The sequence below is a fragment of the Hyaena hyaena genome, unplaced genomic scaffold (assembly GCF_003009895.1).
Source record: "Hyaena hyaena isolate Hyena2069 unplaced genomic scaffold, ASM300989v1 scaffold_2, whole genome shotgun sequence".
In the NCBI taxonomy this organism is placed as follows: domain Eukaryota; kingdom Metazoa; phylum Chordata; class Mammalia; order Carnivora; family Hyaenidae; genus Hyaena; species Hyaena hyaena.
Genome location: NW_024080634.1, coordinates 8,800,054 through 8,816,485, shown reverse-complemented (window position 1 = coordinate 8,816,485; position 16,432 = coordinate 8,800,054). Strand labels below are relative to the sequence as shown.

Below are 16,432 nucleotides of genomic sequence, written 5' to 3'. Positions count from 1 at the left end.
ACTATAGATGACTCTCAATGAAGGATAAGGATAGCCTCAAAATTTATATTTGGGTCTAGGACCCCAGCCTAAAAACAGTATCATAAAAATAATTATCAGCTCCCATTAGTGTTCAATGTTGCCATAAGAAATTCCCAGATCCTTAGTCAAGCCTTGATGGGCAGTAGAGGGATCATCTGGGAAAATCTTGCTTTCAGGTTCTAATTAGTGTCAATAAATCGGGTAAATGATAAAGACTCACGTTAACCAAGTGAACCATCCCTACACACTCCTGTGGCCTTGTGCGGGTGATTACTTAGGAGACTGGGGCAAAGCCACGTGTCCCAGTGCTTGCCCAGCCCACCACACACCCCACCCCAGTCGGTGTGAAGTGCAAATGCCCACCCAATTCAGGGGTGCTATGTCCTGTTCTGGGAAGTAAACCACTTCTCTGGGGCAGGAGGTGGAAGGAAAGGCCACAAGTTGGGAAGATTATATAAACACGGGCCCCTTCTTCGTATCTAATTTAGAATATCTTGAATTTTCAGAATGCTGGATCTGCCCACCTGTTCTTACAGAGAAAGGCTGCACTTGTTTTGTTTTTAAATTTTTTTTAATGTTTATTTATTTCTGAGAGGGAGACAGAGAGAAGGACAGAGAAAGTGCGAGCTGGGGAGGTGCAGAGAGAGAGAGGGAGACACAGAATCCGAAGCAGCTCCAGGCTCTGAGCTGTCAGCACAGAGCCCGACTCAGGGCTTGAACCCACGAACCGTCAGATTATGGCCTGAGCTGAAGCTGGTCGCTCAACCAACTGAGCCCCCCAGGCACCTCAAGGCTGCAGTTGTTAACCAGACGTCAACTGTTCTTCACCAAACGTCATGTAGGGCCCATGCCATGGCCACTTTACCTGAACAGTCAACCAAAAATGTACATCATCCCATTTAAATATATTACATAATACTTAAATTGAGTATGTTTACAAGTAAAACACCCCTTGCTTTTTGTGTGTGCTTGTTTTGAGGTCCCCTTGTCAACCACAAGGCTGTGAGGTGGCCTCACTGGAGGGAATGGGACCTCCAATGTGGAGGATCTGGCTGGTTCTGCAGCAGCTGCTGGTGTTGGAACTACTCCAGTGTTTATACCCTCCATCCTAACCCTCATAATCCATAGATGGGTCAGGGGGAAAAGCAAATTTCAGAGAAGAAAAGGACAGGGTTAGAGAGCTGAACAAAGTCACGTTAAATGGCATATGAATAGATGCACACTCAACCCTCGCTGTCTTTAAAAACCTTAAACACTGACACCTTTCAAATGTCATGAATACCTCGTTCCATCAAAGATCACATTTTAGAAACCTGAGGAAATCCAACATGAAATGTGCACAGGGGAGAAAAGGAGTTCATTTTTTCAAGATTTCTGAGACAGGGGGTTCAGTGTCAGGTCTTACATGATGGAGGCAAAAGGAAACTGATGGATGTCATGAGAAATGATCAGAAAATGATCCTGACAAAAAAGAACTATTCACCGGGAGTATCTCTTTTCAAAATTCTCTGAGACCTTGCAGCATTTCTCAGGGAAGGCTGAGAGCAGTGGGGAACAACCCAAGAGCTCCCCTATTCGGGGGGTCTATGGTGTTCATCACACATGACTATTTTGTCACCATGATTCTTGCTGTCTGCCCCTTGTCATGGCCTTTGGCACAGAGACTCCCATTCAGGTCCTCTCCTGGTCACCTCCAGCTCCCCCCGCCCCCGCCCCTAACAACTTCACATTCATAAAACACTCCTGTCTGGGACCCTTCACTGCATCTTGTCCCACCACACGCGCAGAGCCTTCTTCCGTGCTCTTGAAAGTGTCTGTAAGAGTAACAGACCCTTCCCTCTTCGGACATCTGAAATCAGCATCCCCGCTGCTCAAGCCAGCTCTGTGCCCATCTGTCTCCTCAGGCACAATGGCATTCTCTCTTCCAATGTATCAAGACAGTGTCTCTGTCATCATCCCCAAGACCTCTTGAACGGACAGAGGGTCTCGTGTGAGAAAGCTTCCACTGAATTTACCTTTACGATCACCAATACAAAAACTACTCAGCATATGAGAACACAGACGCGGTTTCCTGAGAACTGCCTCCCCATATGGCCCTCATTCCACCATTAGGAAATGCTAAACAGGGGCGCCTGGGTGGCTTAGTCAGTTAAGCGACTTTCGCTTAGGTCATGATCTCACGGTTCGTGGGTTCGAGCCCCGCGTCGGGCTCTGTGCTGACTGCCAGCTCAGAGCCTGGAGCCTGTTTCAGTCTTTGACTCCCTCTCTCTCTGACCCTCCCCTGCTCACGCCGTCTCCCTCTCTCTCTCTCCTAGAAATAAATAAAACATTAAAAAAAAAAAAAAGGAAATGCTAAACAGCCATCAGAGGATGCAACATAGCAAACCGTGGTTACAGCCCTGAGCCGACCTTCTGTAGTACAGGCTGCCGGCAGGCATTAATCTGCAGATTCACTCCAGAATCTGCAGAGAAGCATGGTGAAGACGGGAGGGAACGGGGCATAACCAGTGCCAGAGAGGACTGTCCTCAACCTCACACACACCGGCGTCTCCGAGGGGAGGGTGTCCTTCCCAAGCGATGTTAACTAATAAAAAGCTACATGTCAGAATTTAATCAACTCCCAATTAAAAGGAGCCTAAATAAAGGCTGGGTATGTGATAGTTTCTTCTGAAAATCTAGTACATGCCACGTATCCATAAAAAGGCAGGATTGGTATTTCAAGGGATAAATTTTGAAGGAATTTTTCTGACAGTCCCGCTATGCCAAGGGCTATAGGAAAATAACAAAGAATCTGTCTTCATTTGGTTTCCCAGAAAGCAGAGCCTGAGGCAAATGCCTTTTGCACTACACTTTGTTGGAGAAGGAGGAAGGAGAGAAGGCGGACCCATCCTCAAGGGGGCTTGCCAGGTGCACCTGACACTGACCTTGCCTCTCTGAGAGCTGTGTGACCCAGCGGACGCCGGGAGGAGGGGTAAGCGAGTGCTCAGCCAGCTCTTGTCCCTCACCAGTCAGAGCCACGCCACCAAGCGTCAGTTCCTGATGCTTCTAGACTGGGAGATGTCTAGAAGCTGGAATCTGTCGGGGGATGAGGAGAAGCTCCAGAGCAGGACATACAGAGGTGGAGACACCTGGCATGGCGGGAGGTGCGTGCTGTCCCCTCACACCTCCCTGAAGGCTGCGGAGCCCATGCTGAGCTGGCCACCCACGGGATCCTCACCGACAGAGCCTGAAGTTACATCTGAGAGGTGTCTGACTCAGCACATACATTTGTCTGGCCAACTCTTTATACCAAGTTGCAAAATCACGGACCATCCCTTTATATTAGATACTCCACTAGCAGAATAGGCCACAACTACTTTCCAGTAAATAAGTGGCTCTGGACCCATTTCTTCCTGCACTTTGAGCTTAGAGTGGAGACTAAGGTATGTCTGACCACATGCATGCCACATCTAGGGATGTGCACACATCACTAGTACCTCTGTCCTAATGGTACCAGCTTCAGTAGGAAATAGGGTGATGTCCCAGCCTTCATGAACAGACCCAGAAACAACTTTATTGCAAGGTGGTGGTAAAATGCACCCTTCCTTTGAAAATGAGTGACTGCATTATTCCTCAGTCCTCTATTCTTCCTTGTGAGATACAGTACAAAATTCTGGTGTTCTTGGAGTAGCCACCATTGGGTAATGTGAGTGAGGCATTCACAACAGACACAGAATGTAACAGGGCACCAAAAAAGTCATTAATTAAGACAAACACTACCTGGGATCACTTATATGTGGAAAAAGAGAGAAAGAGAGAGAGAGAGGGAGAGAGAGGAAGAGAGAAAGAAAGAAAGAAGAGAAAGAAAGAAAGAAAGAAAGAAAGAAAGAAAGAAAGAAAGAAAGAAAGAAAGGGAAAGAGAGAGGGAGGGAGGGAAAGAAGGAAGGGAGGGAGGAAATGAGGAAAGGGGTAGAAGGAGGGAGGGAAGAAGGAAGGGAAGGAGGGAGGAAGACAAACTCAGAGAAACAGAGTAGAAGGGGGTTTCCAGGGGCTGGCGGTGGGGGAATAGGAAGAGGTTGGTAAAAAGGTACAAACTTTCAGTTATAAGATGAATAAAGTCTGAGGATCTAATGTACAACATGGTAACTATATTGATAACCCTGTGTTGTAGAATCAAAATTTGCTAAGAAAGTAGAACCTAAGTGTCTCCACCAGAAAGCAAAGGTAAACATGTGAGGCGACGGATGTGGTCATTACCCCAGAGGTGGGAACCTTTCACAATGTGAACATACACCAAACCATTACGTTGTACTCTATGAGTACGTTACAGTTTTATTTGTCAATCATACCCCCAATAAAGCTTTTTTTAAAAAAAGCAAATAATATCTTAATCCAATATCTGTAAAAAGTTATGATAAACAAGACATCAACATTGAACATAAAGACGGGATAGCCAGTATTACTGATATTTCCTTTTGCCTCAGGCTCTGTGAGGCTCCACCAGGCACTGGCCACACGTTCCTCCAAAGTAAGTAAAAGATGCAAGAAGTTAAGTAATTTCAAGGATTTAGAAAATTATTCTAATACAGTCTTTGCAAATTTCCATTTTTTGCTTTTTCATGGGCCACAACTATAGGTTACAAGCTCGTGCTGTCATTATATGAGTTTTTATTATACAATTTCCAGAATACTGCAGTGGAAGGTCTCATCTTTCATACTTTGCCGTGGACACCTTATCCTATAAGATCGGTATGTTAATCTCCTATGTCGTAGATGAAATTGAAATTACCAAAACCTCCCTCTTTGTCAGTGCAAACTCAGAACACTGGACAGACTATGTCCGCTTGGAAAATCATTTGGCCAGGATACGCTGTTTCATTTGCAGGATGAAACACGGGTTCCTTTCAAAAGATATTTACTTTTCATTCCAGAAGTTTGAAGAGATGTGAAATGAATTTTTAGCAGGTTAAATTCAGGGTCCAAATGACAGTCTGAGAATATTTTCTGAAGCTACACTTGTGTATTTAAGTGGCTAAATCTGGTTTTTAAAATTTTTTTTCATTTATTTATTTTTGAGAGACAGAGCACAAGTGAGGGAGGGGCAGAGAGAGAGGGAGACACAGAATCCAAAGCAGGCTCCAGGCTCTGAGCTGTCAGCACAGAGCCCAATATGGGGCTTGAACCCACAAACCATGAGATCATGACCAGAGATGAAGTCAGACGCTTGACTGACTGAGCCACCCAGGCGCCCCTAAGTGGCTAAATCTGTATTGTGTCTGTATTGACTTGATATCTGGTTTAGTGACATTTGATTTGACTAGAAGGTCACCAAAGCCCCCCTAGACTTGGGGAATAAAAAGCCTTCTCAAGTAAGTGTCCCAGGCCACCCCCAGGGCTCGACCACTCTCTACCCCTTCTTCTTCAATCTCCCCAAGAGACTCATCTATTTTGCCACCAAATATTGGAGAGATTTCTATGCCTGCATTTGCTTTGGCAACGCTGGAGAAAAGACAAAGCCCTCATGGAACGAGGTCCACAGCGGCCTCTGGCTCCCAAAGATATGACTTCTCAGCCCTGTTCTTAAGCCATCGGGAAAGAAGTGAAACGGGGTGCGCAGGATCCTGACACCAGCCTCTCACTGCTGCTGCAGAAGGAAAATACTCCAGTTAAAGGGCTTTGGTCCCTCGCAGGCTAAGAAAGAAAAGATTCTTTTCAAAAGCAGGTTGTCAAAATGAGGTACATTCACCGATGTGCAAAACCATCTGCAGTGATGTTTACAAATTCAGTGTCATACAGAGGCCTGGACTCAACCTGGGGCAGAGACTTGTTCCGGACTGTTGACTTTTCTCCAGTGAGCCATGTACTGGGTTGGGCCCTGAAGGTCCCCAGGAGAGGGGGACATAGTCTCTGACTTTGGCTCACATCCTGGAGGAACAGAGAATAAGCCAATCATCTCAATGAACTGGGTAAGAGTCTGACCCAAGATGACTAAGGTTGGGGGCACAGGTGAGGGCCCACCATTCACACAGGAGTGAGTGGGAGTCAAGGGGGTTTTTCTACATTTTTCTCAGTGTGAGTCACAGCACCTCCAACCAGCTGTGCATCGCTGGGGACATCCCTTACTGGAACCTCTGTCCCGGCCTCTGAGAAGGAAAGATCACAACCTCTGGCTCCTGCTGACCACCTATTGGGACCTGGCAACGAGCCCAACGAGTAGCTGTGCTCTCCCTGCCCATCAACGACAACGCATGCCACAGGAGGCATTACTTGGTGCTGTCAAGTAAATGGTGTCTCTATATAAAGAGAAGGCAAAGTACTTGTTTTAAGGCATTTTTTAAAAGTGCAAACCATGAGAGACTCTTGAATGCTGAGAACAAACTAAGGACTGATGGGTATGGGGGGAGGGGAAGGGCGGTGATGGGCATGGGGTGTTGTGGGGATGAGCATTGGGTGTTATATAGAAACCAATTTGACAATAAACTATTTTTTAAAACTTTTTTAAAAAAATAAATAAAAGTGCTTTGCTCTCTCTTCCCATCATCATCTGGCCTCTCTTGGCTTCTGCCTATCAACTAGTTGCAGAGATTTGGCAAAAGAAGGAAAGAAAAATCCATCTCATTCCCATGTTGGCTTGGAAGCTCTTGCTAGCAAGTGCTACTTAACGCCATCTATCCCCTGGGGATGCGTTTTCTCTTAAGTAATTTTTCTCCTTGGGGCTGTCTTGCTGTTGTTGATATTCATATTTCCAATGGTTTTGGGGTTTCTAGTGTGCCTAAAATGTTAGCATTGTGATGTACAGTTCCTCAGATGGCTCCCAAGTAAGGAGGAAAACACAACTCTGCCTGCCTCTGGTGTGGGCTGCACTCGGGGACCTTGATGTTTCCATAGGTTCTCAGAATCGATATCCTGCTAGGGAGAGATGTCAAGACGGGGACTGACCCCGAAGACCTCAGTTCACCCTTCCCAGCACTTTCTTTGTGTTTTCTTTCAATCACTGTGTTTATAAAGAAACAAAAATGTGTGTTGTTGTGGCTTTTTAAATCTATTTTATTTTTTTATTAAAAAAATGTTTTAATGTTTATTTGTATTTAAGAAAGAGAGACAGGGTGAGCAGGGGAGGAGCAGAGAGAGAGGGAGACAGCATCCGAAGCAGGCTCCAGGCTCTGAGCTGTCAGCACAGAGCCTGACGTGGGGCTCGGACGCATGAGCCATGAAATCATGACCTGAGCCAAAGTCAAACACTTAACTGACTGAAACACCCAGGCGCCCCGCCCCCCAGTATTATAGTTAACATTTTATTGACAGAGGCTCATGAGTCTCTTGGATGGAATATAAGACTTTAAATGAACAGTGGAGCAAAAACCACGGCCCAGGCCCAGGCCCAGTGAACGGGGCTGAGCAGCTGGCTCCGCCACTGAGCAGTTGACGATTGCTTGGGGCCACTAAGATCATTGAACGACAGCTTCTCTCGGTAACATCAAAGGCATGGCATTAAAAGCCTCATCCAAATCAAAGTCCCTGAATTTGTCTGAAGAGCAGAAACGACTTTTATGCCACCACTAGGTGATAAGGACAGAATGGATTTAATTTCTTGCCACTGATATTTTAAGTCACCTATAATTCTCCTAGTAACATTCTGAAATTGGAGCATTAGAAACTTCGTTAATTTAATCCCTAAAGGTGTAGAAGCTAATGTTAAAAGAGAATTTTGACTGGAAGGGTTTAAAAAAAAAAAACTTTGCTGGCTGAAAAAATACAAATAAAAAAGTGATGGGATCTTCAAAGACAAATGAAGTTAATCTTCATCCCCTTCTGTGTGCTCACTCTCACCCAGGAAAGACACAAAGACCAAAATTCCGCGACCCCACCCCCAGGTGCTATATTCTGCCCCTTGCATTTTTATCCTGACCTTTATGGTAATAGAAATAATTACCATTGCTATGGTTTAGGCAGACCATTTACAAAAGGACCCTCATCTCTGGGAAGTCATGCATGGTTTGTCTTATTGAAATTCACCTTATACTTTGTCCTACAGCCATATTTTTAAATTAGTATTTTTCCCCCTTAAGAACCTTTCCTGTGCCAATTTCCTTTCTAAATAACTGTTTGCTATTTATAAAACTAGGATATGGTCATTACGAACGTTTTGGAAAATAAATGTACAAGGAGGAAACCATAAAACTGCATATAACCCAACTCATCAGGGTAAATCTTTGTTACCATTTCATGAACTTTTCCAGAATATTTCCTTTCCCATCTTTTCTCTGTGTGGACATACACAAATATAGTCTCGGTTTTATAAAAATGGCCACATGTCACACACACAATTTCATACCTGGTATTTTCTGAAACTTTGAGAACAATTGCTATGTGGTGGCTTCTGTGTGGGAGACTCTAATTTTGTATATTTGACGATGTATCTTCTGAGTTCATCGTGGATGAGCTCATGTCCTATTAAGTTCATTTATAGTAAACGTCTCTAAAATTTCAAATCCACGTATCTCAAACATGCCTATAAAATCACTTTGCTTTGTTTATTCAACGAGGCTCAAAAAGCATCATAAGATTGTGTGGCTATTAATTCTCTTTGAAAATGAGGGACATGGAAGGTTCTGTATGGTCCTTGAAATCGGGTGGAATTCACCAGAGTGTTTGCAGTGCTATTTGTTGAATTGTGTGCCCCCAAAATTGAATACGAACCTCCAAAACCTCAGAAAATAACCTTATTTGGAGACTAGGTCCTTACAGAGGTAATCAAGTTCCAATGAGGTCCTTAGGATGGGCCCTTATTCAATATGACCGAGGGCCCTATAAAAAGGGGAAATGTGGGGGCACCCGGGTGGCTCGGTTGGTTAAGTGTCTGACTTCGGCTCCGGTCATATTCTCATGGCTCATGAATTTGAGCCTCGTGTTAGGCTCTATGCTGACAGCTCAGAGCCTGGATCCAGCTTCAGATTCTGTGTTTCCCTCTCTCTCTCTGGCCTGCCCCTCTTGTTCTCTCTCTCTCTCTCTGCCCCTTTCTCAAATTTAAACATTAAAAAAATTTTTTTAATGGGAAATGTGGACACAGACATGCATAGGAGGAAGAAGCAAGATGGTCATGTGTAAGCCAAGGATTGAGCCTGGAGCAGATTCTGACTCATAGCCTCAGAAGGAACCAATCTTCTGATGCCTTGCCCTTGGACTTCCAGCTTCCAGGACTGTGGGACAATACAGTTCTGTTGTCTAAGCCAACTGGCCTGTGGAACTTCGTTATAGCAGCTCTGGCAGACTAGCAATGCCAACAGCAACATGGGAAAGCCCAGATTTCTCCACTTGGGCAGAAAACTAGATGCACACAAAAGAAAGGTCTGCCGCTGGCCTTGCCCAGGGTGCCCCCGACCCTGGTCTCAGAGGAGAGCAAGGGTGCCCTGAACTCCGGTGCTCAGAGCACAAAGGAGGGTGTCCTCCTTCTGTACCACTTGGGGTACTCCCTTTCCTTGGGGTGTGTGATTCTGCAGGCATGGGCTGAATTCTCCCCTGAACCCCAAACCACATGGAGGCTGGATGCTGTCTCTGGGCCAGAAGGAAGGTATGTGTCCTCCTAAAACCACTTGTCCAGCCCAGAGCCCTGGGTGTCCCAGCCGCCAGCAAGCATGGTGGAAGGAGGTGTGGGCAGAGCAAAGTGACCGCAGAGGGGACCCAAGGTGGCCCTTGGGCGCTCTCCTCTTTACTGTGTGGCAAGGGAGCCTCCCTAAGGCCTCCCTCCCAGATGGGCTTGAAGAGGCCCCGTGAGCAGGTGGTGGATGGAAACCCATTTATCGACCGGAGCTGCAGCAGCTATGCAGGGACAAAGGCTCCTCTGTCACCGACGTCCCATCTGCAGCTTGAGACGCAAGTGTGATTTAGCAGAACTGGAACTGTCCTCACTCTCTAGATCATTTTCCTACATTTCTAATACTTCGGCTATCAGTTATAACACACCTGTGCAAGCCTCTGTGATCTTGCCCTTCTTGAGACCCTGTGAAATGCTTACATCATAAATTGGGAAATTGTTATTTAAGGTGAGATGCTGAAGAATGTAGGTTCTAGAGCAAAGGGTGGAGGAAGGCGCTGACCTTGAAGGCACACAAAGAGCTTTACAGGGTGGTAGAATAGTCGATATCTCAATGATAAGACAGCACTCATGTCAAAACTCAACAACTACACAACTAAAAAAGATAACTTTTACTATATGCAAATTATACCTTAATAAATATGACCCAATAAATAAATGAAAGAAGGAAAGAAAGAAAGAAAGAAAGAAGAAAGAAAGAAAGAAAGAAAGAAAGAAAGAAAGAAAGAAAGAAAGAAAGAAAGAAAGAAGGAGGGAAGGAAGGAAGGAAGGAAGGAAGGAAGGAAGGAAGGAAGGAAGGAAGGAAGGAAGGAAGGAAGGAAGGAAGGAAAAAAAGAAAGGAACATGTCCTGTAATCCTGGAATCAGACTGTCCAGACTCTCCCAGTCAGCCCTGCTATGTAGCAGCTGTGTGACCCTGTACAGGTCATTTGACTTCTCTGGGCCTCAGTTTCTGCTTCTAAAAAAGCAAGACAGCAATACACCTACTTCATCAGGCCATGGGACTGAAAGGATGAAAATGGCCTCTGGGCATGGATCTGGTCCCTGAAAGAAATTAGATGACAACATAATGGGAAGTCAGGCTTCAAAAGAAGTCTGCCTCCTTCCTTCCTTTCTGTTTTGTTCAATTTGCAATAAGCTATGGTGCTAAAGGCACATTGGGCTCAGCAGTTTGGAAACCAGAGAAGCCCCAGCTCTCACAAGTGGCCAAAAGACCCTGAACAAGTGATTTCATTCCTCAGATCTTGGCTTCTTCATCTGCTCCGTTTCTTCTCCATGAAGGATTAAAATTAAATTAAGTTTGCACGTATAGGAGGATTAGGAGGAACTTGACGGAGGAACAAGGGGGAGAAGAAGGGGGGAAATGGTGGGGGAAAGGGAGAGAGGCAAACCATGAGAGACTCTTGAATGCTGACAAAAACTGAGGACTGATGGATGTGGGGGGGAGGGAGGATGGGCATGGAGGAGGGCACTTGTGGGGATGAGCACTGGGTGTTATGTGGAAACTAATTTGACAATAAACTATTTGTAAAAAAAAAAAATTAAATTAAATTTAAAAAATTAAATAATTAAATTAAATTAAATTAAACCTATAGCTCCTATGGCTATCATGAGAATCCAAAGAGAGAATATTAGGGGGGCACCTGGGTGGCTCAGTCGGTTAAGCGTCCAACTTCGGCTCAGGTCACGATCTCATGGTTCGTGGGCTTGAGCCCCGCATCAGGCTCTGTACTGAATGTTTGCTCAGAGCCTGGAGCTTCCTTCGGATTCTGTGTCTCTTTCTCTCTCTGCCTCTCCTCCACTCGTACTCTGTCTCTCAAAAATAAATAAATGTGAAAAGTTTTTTAAAAAAAGAGAGCATATTAGGATTTGTGTTTCTTTTTTTCATAATGGATGTAGTCTCTACCTGTTAGCTAATATTAATTTCAGTTGAAGCTTCCTGAACCTCTAATCCCAATGTGGATGTGTTTTGTGCGTTGATACAAATGACAACTTGTATTTTTTCTAGAAAGAGAAGAGGTGGGAGGAGGGTAGAGTGGTGACTGAAGGAAGCAAGGAGAACCAGGTGGCCCTGGGGCAGTGTGTGTGCGGCTAATCCGACGGCAGAGCCCACACATGGCTGAGGTTGGAAAGGAAGCGTGAGCCAATACCCAGCCCCCTCCAGGGACCCCGTGGTTCTGCAAGGTGCCAGGATGACTCATGAAGGTGGAGGTCATCATCCACCTTCCACATCTGAACTTCACCCACAGGAATGCTTCTCCGTCTGCCCCACTTCCTTCTCTGCCCTCCTAATGTGGGGCCAGTTCCTTAGAGCCCTCAAGATACAGGTTGTGGGCGTAAAGGGCAGCTGCTTCCTAGGGCGGCTGCTGTGATTGGCACAAAAGGCAATAGTAGGCTCTCAGACAAAGACACAGGTACGCAAACGTGCGTGATTTCTCACAGTGTACACAGAAGATACCAGATCCAACCAGAGCAGAAAGGGACAGAAGAGATTAGCTTTCCCTCCCCATCCCGGGAGCTACAGCCAGTCAGCCCAATGCTAAGAAAAAGAAGAAAGGTGCGATACTGTCAATAAAAGATAAATATAAAGTCAGAAAGAGAGATGTGTCTATAAACTAACTCAGTAAAGGACAAATTGACCTTTAGACAGATGACAAGGGGGGAAAACCAGCAAGGATAGCTAGTTTTCTAGAACTAAATGAAACCTATAGCATACCACTGTGAAAACACCAAGGCTACCTGTGCCTCCTATAGTCATGTTATTTTTAGGGCACTTTTATATTTCAAAGGCCAGAGAAGCAGCCATGAGGCCAGAAAATCCACGTTCCCAGAGGACAGAGGCCGCAGAGAAAGACCTCTTTGCTTTGCTTTCAGCAATAACACCAGTATTTCATTCCTGCCTCCTTTACAGCTAGAAGAACTCAGTGCTGGGCATAATCAAATGAGGGCCAGAGCATGGCCAAAAGCCACAGAATGAAAATGCCACCGTGGCGGGGAGAATCTTTCCCTAGTAGCCCCTAAGCAGCCACCCATCCCGGGCATGGAATGGTCATTCACCACGGCCACATGGCTTCGCCACAGTTGACCCGACCATGGTCTACTGCTGCACTCACCTTCCTCAGCAAGTGAACAGAACAGGAAAGAACGTAAGCTGAATCCACGGGTAACCAAGAGAAGCCACAGTTAGGGCTGAGAGAAAGATCAGCCTTCCAGGTTTGGCAAAGACGCTTCCTTTTTTTTGCACGAAGGCGGCAGGCTCTGTCTCTGCAAAGCAATGGCGTCACACTTCTGCCACAACAACCCTCTAAAGTGCATGGGACGATCATTCCTCTTTGATGGATACCCAGCTTGAGACCCTGAGCGAGAGGCCTAGTGACACGCCCAAGGATTTGCAGCCGATAAGTGGAAGGGGATGGGGTTTGAATGGAGGGAGGCACACTGGTTGGGAAGCCTGCACGCCGGCCACTTCAATTTGCCTATCTAGAGGGGAAAATACTGCCTTGGACGATGGGAGATTTGCTTTGACGACTCCTTTGCCATCAACGGCACAGATATTTTGTGCCTCGTTCCATCTGGTGGCAGAGTGGGGATCATGCTTCCTGACTCTCCTGATTGTGGAAATCAGAATTGTGGAACGACATCACACAAAGTTCTATGCGTGTGAAGGCACAGACAGTTTCAGGGAACACTTCACATGATTGCGGGGGACCCTGGGTGCCAAACATGCGGTCGGTGTTCGGTCCACTCTGACGCCTCACCTGCAGATGCCTTTCCCACACCTGTGACAGTGAGGCTTGGGGACGGCATAGTCAGCTCTGACTCAGGAATCCCCTCTGTCCAGGGGTCCGGATTTCCTTTTCACACATTTAACTAGTTTTGCAGACTATTCTTCGTGCGTTCCTCCTACGAAGGCTGAAGCCCAGGGCCGTGCGCTGACTCCTTGAGAGAAAACGCAGATACTAACTTGGCACCGGGTGCTCCCCAATTCACTTCTCCTGGGTGGAGGGGGGGGGCGGTGTTTCAAGGCTTCAGAAGCTGGAGGCTTTCTTTTTTGGTAATAAAGAAGCAGCCAGCTTTCTCCCCCTACTCCACTAAAACGAAAATAGCTTCAGAACACACGTACAAGTCTGAGGTTGTATACTTCGGGAAGGAAGGGGACTGCTTTGTCATAAATCAGCTGTCACGGCCCCGAGGAGTGAACTGAGATGGATTAGGAGACCGGATGAAGATGTCCCGGGGTTTTTGATCAGCTGCACCCGGGGAGGTGAAAATTCTAGCAGTCTCCCCGCTGGAAACAGAATGCACACACACCACGACCAGCACTACCAGCACCACCAACTCAGCCTCACGCCCTGCCTCCTGCATGGTGGGTACTCGCTCCCTCTCTTATTTTTAAATACCTATAAAATCCAGACGCATGAAATCTGCTGGAAAACAAACTCAGCTGTAATTTACGTCAAGGTCTCGCTCCTGGGACAGGACTGATGGGAATGGCTGGAGCTTGGGCCACCACACGGCTTCGTATCTGCACATACTGACCGAGGCTCCTGCTCAGATGAGAACCCTTTACTTCCCAAGCACAAAATGTTTCTTTAATTGAACAAGCCTCATGCACCTGCTCTCCGTGTCACTCCCCAGGGAAGAGTCCATGAGCGTTGGAGCGTAGGAGTAAGCCTCCAAAACGTTTATCTGAATCAACCACCCACGCTTGGCAAAGACGAGTGGAATTGGAATGAGGGGAATTTTTCACATTCGGGTCATTGTTTAGTGTTTATATCGTCTTCACAAAGCGTGTGCTTTCCAAGTGCTTTTTAATCACTTTTATTACTCCCACCTCACCGCAGACCTGCAGGGTCGGGTCAGAAATCATCTGACTTCTAGGGGCGCCTGGGTGGCTTAGTCGGTTAAGCGTCCGACTTTCGCTTAGGTCATGATCTCGCGGTTTGTGGGTTCGAGACCCGCGTCGGGCTCTGTGCTGACTGCCAGCTCAGAGCCTGGAGCCTGTTTCGGAGTCTGTGACTCCCTCTCTCTCTGACCCTCCCCTGCTCACGCTGTCTCTCTCTCTCTCCTAGAAATGAATAAAACGTTAAAAAAAAAAAAAAGAAATCATCTGACTTCTTATGCAAGCACGCTGTTAAGTGGGCTTCCTTGCAGCCAGCCTCAGTGGTCCATCTCATTCAGAGGGAAGGCCCTCAAGCCGTTTGCGTCTGGGGTCAGGCATGGGCCATTCTGAAAACCTCCTCTAGGTGCGGGAAGGGGGAAATATATATATAGGACCAGGGGGCCTCTGACATTGCAAAGAGATAACATGTTTCTTTAGTGTGCATGCTCTCTCTCCTCCTCTCTCTCCACCAAAAAGCAATCAGGCAGCCCCCAGCCTCATCCAGGGCCAGCCTCATGGCCATGTGATCCATGCAGTCACATAGGACCTCCAGCTCAGAAAGGCCCCAAGGTGTCATCACAGTCCTGGAAAAAATTTTTGAAGTGTGTTTATTTATCCTGAGAAAGAGAGAGAGAGGGCATGAGCAGGGGAGGAGCAGAGACAGAATCCCAAGCAGGCTCTGCAATGTCAGCACAGAGCCTGACGCGGAACTCGAACCCACAAACTGTGAGATCATGGCCTGAAACCAAAAGTTGGATGCTTAACTGAAAGAGGCACCCAGAAGCCCCTGGTCTTGAAATTCTTAATAACGTCTACCATGGAGCCCCACATTTCTGTCTTTCCCTGGGCGCTCCCAAATGTGTCACTGCCTTGCCTCCCAAATGTATCACAGGCTTCCCCAGGACTTTCCAGTGGTGTCTGAGCTACAGTCACCTCAAAAGAGGCGTCTCCCAAAGCCTGTGGGAGCAAACAATTATAGAGCTGTTTGTTCTGAAATTCAATTGTCAGGGAGCTCTCTCAGGAGTTTCAGCCAAACCCGGCTCTCAGCAAGAACTCAGAGAAAAAAAATGATGGCAGGGAAATTCACTAAACAGTGCCCCTGAAATGAATCTGCCTTGAAGATGGGAAGGATTAAATCTAGATGGAAAAATAACAATAAACTTGCCTGAGATATTTGGTGGAGGACTTGACAAATTGCTACATCTATTTTAAGAAGTTATCTTCCAGAGTAGGTAAAATAGCCCACATTTCTGAGGTATAGAACATTGCCAGAAATAATATTTGCGATGTGGCACTGTATTATCTCTATATTTTGACAGGACTTATGCATATGTGAGAACGGAGTTATAAATATAGGGATGAGCCCATGCCTTGAACAAACTCCAAAGAGAAGAAATTATGCCACCAGGGGCTCGGAGGCATGACGTGTGCAGTGGTACTTTGCTCTGGACAAACACTAATCCTCGCACAGAAGGTGGCTATAGGCATATCTAAAGTCATTTCAGCATTTCTCACAAGTAGAACATGGAAATTTTAAAATAAAACAATATGCACAATTCTGAATGTCTTATTGACTATACATATTAATCTTCTTCCAATGCACAAAACAGGTTTTACTCACTTAGCACTTTTAAAGGGAGATGTGATAATTTAATAGAACCCAAATATTCACTGGGTATTTTCATCTTCCTAAGGGTAGGAAAATGTCTGACACATGTATAGACATTTATATCACTAGGCAAGAGGTAGAAATCAACTATAGTATCATCCTTGATACCTATCTATTCATTGGACTTGAAGATTGCTAAATCCCTATGTGGTTTGAAACTTCATGACTTTGAAGACTAACCATTAGCCATGGTGGTTATTCCTTAATCAATATGTATGGAGACTCTACTTCTGGAAGCATGGACTACATGGGGAAAGTTTATCTGAACACATCCTTCTCCTCCTTCC

General features: G+C 46.0%; 1 protein-coding gene across 1 annotated transcript in view; it reads right to left on the bottom strand.

Annotated features, from left to right (window-relative positions):
* PCP4 (Purkinje cell protein 4) overlaps positions 1 to 16,432 on the bottom strand; it is a 60,785-nt gene that overhangs the window by 33,901 nt on the left and 10,452 nt on the right. The gene's annotated exons all lie outside the window — the stretch shown is intronic.